Raw genomic sequence first — 7,784 nt, forward strand, 5'->3', positions numbered from 1 at the left:
TTAAAATCTGGAAAGTCGGTGATGTGTACAAGGCTTCAACGTGATTTATTTCACATATTAGGAAGGGAACCGATGGTTATTTAGGTAAAAAGCTTTTCCATTAATTTTTTTGGCTTTATTTTTGGAGTATGTTTAAAAATGAAAGTGTGTTGCTATAAGATCTGCACCATGTTACACATGTCATCACTAATATTCAATTTCTTTTGAAAATAAAAATGACATACCACCATAGGGTGCATATCTTATAGCAACACACATTCATTTTTATTTGGTTGAACCCTAACTCTCACCCTTTCAACAAATTGTCTTATGTTTTTTTTAATATATATTTGTTTCTTTTGCAGGTTTCAAAGAATGCAAGGGACGAGGAAGAGTTTTGTTTAACAATTAGGTTGGTTTACTTTGGTTTAGTGAATTCAAACAAACAGTTTTATGTTTCATTTAAAACTAATTGCTTATTTTCTTTTATTTTGTTAATGATATTCGTTGCTTCGGCTTATTTTAGGGCTTCATTCACTACCCCACTGATTAGTTTGTAGGTTAAATTTGTCATTGTGGATTGCAGCTCCGGGCGAAGAACATGATTTAGAGATCTCCCAATTAATATTACCCACCTATATTGATTTTAAGTCGAAGAAAAAGGTAGATGAGGTAGCTACAATTTCTTTATCATTTAATATCTCAATTTTTTCGTTTACAGTTAAAATTAGTATTGATTGTGTAAAGTGAATAGCTTTAAATATTTGTTTTGTTTCTTCAACTTTTTCATTGATTACTTTTAAGATTTTAGCATTTCTTCATGTTGGTAAATGATGTATTATTTCTATTCCCATTTTATATTTCTTGTGTTGCTGGTTGTATTACATATATTACATAATTTGCAATGTCAGATGGCTGGTTTTTGCTTAGAGAAGAACCCTTAATTGAAAGACTAAATAATGTTAATAAGATGAAACAGTTGGTTCGAATCCTCTGATTTTTTTTCACTCATTCCACTTAGTGATTCGTTACTAATTTGGTGTAAAAACTTGAATCTTGGTAGAAGTAAAAAACTTGATACAACACCCTACATAAATTATATTTTTTTAAAACACAAACACTTATAATATTAATAAAAAAAGGATATAACAACTTAATTTAAATAGAGTTATTATATGAAATAAATACAACAAGGGAGTAAAATAGCAATCAATTGGGAACACTCTACAAATAACAACTCAGATCCTATAAGAGAGAGAAAAAGCTGGAGAAATAGAAAGCTAGCCATGGAGTCAAATGCCCAAGGTACGGTGTACAACGACTTTAGGGTGTAGCCTTAGAGATGGGTTTATATATCTTTCTTGGAGGCGCCATATGAGTGAAACGACATAGATATATATTGAGAGAAACCGGAGAAGAAAAGGGAGAGATCGAAGAAAGCCGGTGGTGGGTGTTTTCCGGGGGGATGGTACGCCAGCAAGTGAAAGGTGAGCCCTTAGCTTCACACTTGACCATCAGGTAGTTCCAGAAGGGTAGTGATGATGCCAGTGGATTATGTGCTTCCCTGTGAAGAAGCATCAGGTCGCAACTGTGACTATCGTGATATGTCTCCGGTGAAGAAACTCCAGCAGATCTGGATGGAGATGGAGTAGGTTCAACGAGTCTAGCAATGATTCTTGGTAACCAGGAAGAAAATATTGGTAGAAAGGTTGATGACGATTGACGAGACCCAAATGGTGATAACAGTCTTTAGTTCCAACAAAAGGGAAATGGGTGTGCTTATGATTTGGTTTTCTCGATGCGTGTTTGGGTGAAACTATGGGTCTCTGATGATTGTCATTGGGTGCTTCTAAAGAGATGATGGCAGATCGGCACTGTCGAAGGAGAAGGCGTTAATGGAGTCGGTTACCGGAATTGGAACGCCGCCGTGATGTTCACAGGTACTATTGTATTTTGATTACTGTTAGGTCAATGAGATTGATTGGGCCAAGCTTAGATAAGAGTATAAGATCCAAGTATTACTAATGGGCTAATGAAAAATCATATGAAATACTACCTATTGGACCGATGAGGTACAACCGGTAGCATTTAGTTTAATTAAATAAATTCGAAAATTTAAGATAACTATAAGGAATTACCTGCGTTGTTGGCGCTAGGTTGGATCAAGTTTGCGTACATGTTCTTGAAAATTTTATATAACATCTTGAAAAAGAAAAAGAAAGTTAAAGTACAATGCTATAATAATTATAATTTTTTTCAAAGATGCTTTACCCCAAAAAGCAAAAAAAATCATCTCACGAAAGAGAGAATCTCATCCTTCATATGTTAGCAAGATGATCCTTATGCAACATTAAGTATTGTCCCAACATCCAGGGGTCCATATCCAAATGTGAAAAGGATAAATCAGTAATTTGTCATCTCTACAACACCTTCAAGAATTTAAAACACCAAAAAAAAGTGTTTTAAGATCTTATCCAACTAAAACGTGTTTTAAGGTCTTATCCAACTTTTGACATATCAGAATAAATCAAAACCAAAGTATGATGAAATGATTATTGTCCCTGCAATTAAATAAACATTCCAATAAAACAAACTTAATTTACTGCAGTATAATGTAGATATAAAAACAACTTTCTAAAAATAAAATAAAAATGAAAGTTAATCCGCTAGAGACCAAACATGTTTCATATTATAATTTCATAACTCTCTTCGCCTTGCTTCTTTCTGGTGTGTTTTTACATGCTGCCTACAAGCAACATTGACACACGCATACGAAGTTAGTTTATTAATAATTACACATGTCAAAAGAGAATAGATAAATTCTAAGATAATCAATTAATAGTGTTGGCTTCTACAATTCCCCAACATGTATCAACCATAACTTCATAAACATTAATTGATATATTTACCAATCGTTTGTACATATGGTTCTACCGACGACTACTTTCTGAACGTAAAGTCTCCGTTTCCTGTGATGAAGTGGTAAACAAATTAAAATAAATACATATACTTGAGAAAGGTGAAGGAAAGAAACTGATGGTTCGTTTTTTGTGATGTATGTTTCGTCTGAGCAATTCATCGAACACTTGGCATACGTTGTCAAATAACTATAAATTTACAAACTTAGACAAATGCTCTTGCCTTGTTATCTGTGGTATGTGGTGATTACTGTTGTTTGTAGTCCTCTACTAATAAACTTATTTGCAAGAATATGTTCTTCATACCTATTTAAAAAATAAGATGAAAGTAGTTTACAACTTTTTTAAGTTTGAATTGAAGAATAAGAAAATGGGTTCAAAATAGTCATTTTACTTTGGAGCTAAGGTGCAATGGACCTACGCTTTAGGGACCAACCATGCAAAAAATGTAACATCTAGACTGAACACGTAACTTTTGAAAGACCATAGGGATGAAAACCGAGATAATCAGCTAAACTCAAGGACGAAAAATGTAATTTTTTCTTTACTTTAAAAAAGAAAGTAGCACAGACCTTGGAGCACCCTCTGTTACAAAAACATTGCTCAAATTTCCTTTCACATACAAGACCCTTACTAATAAAAGTTCTTAGTCTCTTCTCATCCTGCAACAGTGCCAAATCAAATTAAAAATATAAGTATGTGAGCTGATTTTTTTTTGTTTTAAAAAGCTTTTCAATACTAAATGTTAAAGCTCCATCCAGTGATTACATTTTCTGATATTTTCCCATCAGAATACATGAGCATTTGGTTGGAAATTATGGAAAAAATAAAGTTATGTACTTACCATCACTTAAACAGATTGGTGGTTTTGTGGTTTCTAAAGAGTAACATAGACTGTGTTCACCTTTCAATCCATATCAGAGAAGCATGAACCTAAAGAGTTAGATTGATAAACAAAGGTAGCATCAGTGTCTGCATTAAATAAACAAAGCTTTCAATAAAACCAACTTTCTATTTATAATTAGCATTCACATGATTCCACTAAACAACATTAAATATACAGAAATAGAAATAACCATTAAAAACCGTGCATAGTAAAAACAATACATATTTCTATCTGGTTTACATTCTATACAAATATATAGGAAAAAGCTACGAAAGCAATGAAAATTAGATAAATAAAGAATTGTAGCTCACCTCAAGTTCATCGACCTCCCAATTTGTAAGGGTAGTTTGGTTGTAATGAGTCGAAGCTTATTTTGTACTCTTTGTATGGTTTGTAATGTATTTACTAGGGCTCTTTTGATTCGAAGCCTAAGTGTTTTAGCCTTAGTATATTTTTTGTACGTTTTATGTATCCTATAAATAGAATCATTTACTAGAGTTAGATAACTTGAATGACATTGTCTATTCTCTCTGTAAAACTCTTAAAGCGTAATTGAGTTGAAGTGAAAATCTTATTTACATCGTGTGTTCAATTACTAGTTCATTCTTAAACATTTACTCTGATTCATTTCATACTCGATTCTTAGATTCATCAATTGGTATCAGAGCGGGTCTTCAAGATCAATGTGATTTTTGAAGAACGATTCTCGGTTTGGCAACTTTTGTCGCAATTGGAGCAATTTTGGTGAGTCTTTCTCTATGATCTCTCATAATATTTGAATCGTGCGTTACGTTTTTAAAATTTTTTGATCGTTTGACTCATTGGATCAAATTTTCTTTAAAAAACCCACTTGTTGTGATCCAATATTATTTTTGTTGATCAAATCCCGATCCAATCCTGTTTGTTTGTTTGATCCGATTTTCAAATTGAAACTATTCATTTGAATCGAATTTAAACTCAAATTCATTGTGATTCAATTTCTTGTGATTTTACCCAATGTTTTGGTCAGATCAATATTTTTATTGGAATATTTGAAGTCAAATCGAGAATCTGTTACTGTTTATGATGATCTTTTAAGCCCGAATATATTCGATTAAGATCCAATATCATTAATCTCTTACTGTTCATATCTACAAAGCCCATAAGTGTTTTTGATCCACTATATTCAAATTGTGAGCCCAATGATTCGACAAATCCTCTTAAAAATATCTCGCTATTGTTCTTCATCGTAAGTTTACTGACTGACGATGTTTATTGAATCGCGTTTTCTTCAACTTGTTCTAGCATCTTCGTTTTCTTCTCATCATTTCTAAAATTGATTTGTTTTGATTGTTGAATTCAACTTATGAATCGATTTGATATAATTTGTATATTCACAAAATCGATTATGATTAAGTTGCTGTTAAGAAATCATAAAATCTGTTTTTGATTTTGATAAATCTTGAACAAGAACACTTGAAGGAGGTGAAGATCGATTGGTTGAACATATTTTGATCTGAAATTTGTTGTTAGAAGCATCGGTTTATTGTTTAATGAACTTTGAAATCGGAAAAGTCAAAAGCAGAAAAAGTCAACTTCAATTTTTGAATGATGAAACAATGAATTGAAGGCTGAAGTCATTGGTTTTGAAGTTGAGAACAAGCTATCGATCTCGAAATCAAGTCTATTTTGGTGTTTAATTTCGAAATCTGGGTGATTTGGAGTTCATGGGATCGAACAAATTTTTAAGTTTGATACGAAGAACTGGAAATTGAAAGGCTTAACGATTTTTTTTTCCGAATAATTGATGTTTATGATTCGTTACTAATAATGAAGAATTGATGCACGAAGATTTGGTTAAACAGTTTCAAAAGGTTGATAAGCGAATGGGTGTAATCGAAAGTTTTATAATCGAAGGCATACGATCAAACTGTCTTCGTTATGTCACAATTGTATGCCTGGAATGAGATTCGAATGAAAAGGATTTATCTGGGAAAATGTTTGAGGTTCGAATGGTTCTGTTTGTATAAAACAAGAAACAAAGGGGTTATTGATCAAGGGGAGAAAGAATAATTTTGATTCGAAGAGTGTTTGATTTTTATACGAAGGGTATTTGGGAATTAGACGAAGAGTTATGGTTAAGTGATATTCGAAGCGGTGATTAAATAAGTCAAAGGGTGTTTTGGGAATGAATACAAATTTCATACGAAGGGTATAATTGTTGGTGCATACGAAAGGAAGTCAAATCTTCGTATGAATTGAAAGAAAATGGAAAGTTTTGAATTTGACCCCTAAACCTTCGAATTTTTGTCACTTTGAAAATTAAAGCAAGTTTCAAATATTTGACACTTTTCACCCAAATTCGAAATTTTTTTGGAGCTTCCTATATTTGGGGATGCTTCGTATGGTTTCAGCATAAAGGCAAAATTTTCGAAAATAGTCCCTAAGGCTTCGAATTTTTGGCAGTTTGCACCCAAATTCGAAAAGGACTGTTTTTTGCTGAAAATTGAAGAAAGTGCATTTCAGACCCCTACAGTTTGTGCAAATTGACGCTTTCTACCCAGCTTTGGAAAAGGGGGAGAGTTTTGCATATTTTGCTGTTTTGGGCGCACCGGGTCACTGCATAATTTTGAAATTGATAATTTCTACCCATTTTTGAGAAATTTTGTCAAAGACGATCCGTGAACGAATCTAAAAATTGAATATTTTTTGGATTTTCCGGATTGAAGCACAAAGTTTATGCCACATGTTAAGGGTGAGTTTTGACACGAAAAATTCCAAATAGAGCACGTTCTTTTTCCTTGAGAGTTTTATAATCAAATTTCGATAATAAAAAGGGGGAGAAGTTTTATATGGAAATTCGAACTTGAATTTTTCATATTACGCGAATTTGAAGACCGAAGTGATCTTGAAGTTTTGAAGCTTACGAGATGATGCAATTGGAAGTTCGGAAGTGATGTATTCGAAATGAGTTTGGTTTTATTGGAGATTTTTGGGGTGTGTTTTTATGCGCAACTTTAGGGTGATTATTTGGAGTTAATCATTCGTTGCTGCTCGGTTTGTATGGTCTCACATCCTAGAGCCTAAATTGAAGAATCATGGAAGAATTGAAGATTGAAGTTCGTTTCGGCATGTGTCACCTTTGAGGCTCGAACCGCGTAGTTGCTCAACTTTGGAAGAATTGAAGTGGGTCATTCATTCCTAACTTTGAGGGGGAGAATGTAGGGGTGCAAAGTTATTCATGATTGACTTTGTAAATGTTTGACTTTTGTAAAACCCACTTACTTGTGGTGCATTAGCCTTTAGACCTATGTGTTAGTGAGAGTGAGAGAGACATGCAAACACCTCTATATAAGGTGGGTTTGTCCACTTGTAGAGGTGTGTTTGAGGGATGTAAAAGTTGAGTGTGTAAGTGTGTGTTATTTATGTAGTCTAGATCTAGATCCTTTTTGTAACACCATATACAATCAATACATCTCTTGAACACCCAAATCACCATCTTCAATTGTGCAATCTTTAATTCCGCATGGCAAACAATGCTCTTTGTCACTACACGGTTGTACCGTATAAGATACATATTATTACACTTATACCTGATGTTAGTCGTTTCCTTGCGGATTAACGGTTATAAAATGGAGTGTTTCTGCTAAGTATTGAGATCTTAGCTTTCACGAAACCAGTAATAGTTTATAATGGAACCCAAGCGTATTGGGTCCCGTATTCAGAATATGTATAATAAACCTATATCTTCATTCTCAGGTCCGTCGTTATTATAAGTATTTATTGTTAGAAAAACAACGTTAAAGACAATTGCATCTTATAATAATTATTATTTTTGATAAAGTTGGTATTTATTGTAGCAATACTTGAATAAACATATGAATGTTTTTTTTTTCTTTAGCAACTTTTCATATGATACAATTATTGTATAATAATGGTACTTATAAAGATTTTTAAATCTCGAAGTTGATGAACTAACTTATGTAACGAATATTTCGGTATTCATAGATTAGTATATATAC

At 32.9% G+C, this 7,784-nt stretch overlaps 1 long non-coding RNA gene across 1 annotated transcript; it reads left to right on the top strand.

Annotated features, from left to right (window-relative positions):
* Positions 1-1,196: 1,196 nt before the first annotated feature.
* Positions 1,197-7,254, top strand: LOC145093752 (uncharacterized). Its single transcript, XR_013703046.1, has 2 exons — positions 1,197-1,919; positions 4,430-7,254. It is a non-coding gene; the product is annotated as an uncharacterized LOC145093752 (long non-coding RNA).
* The last annotated feature ends 530 nt before the right edge of the window (positions 7,255-7,784 follow it).

This window comes from Lactuca serriola, chromosome 3 (assembly GCF_051521515.1).
Source record: "Lactuca serriola cultivar US96UC23 chromosome 3, Lser_US96UC23_V15, whole genome shotgun sequence".
NCBI lineage: Eukaryota > Viridiplantae > Streptophyta > Magnoliopsida > Asterales > Asteraceae > Lactuca > Lactuca serriola.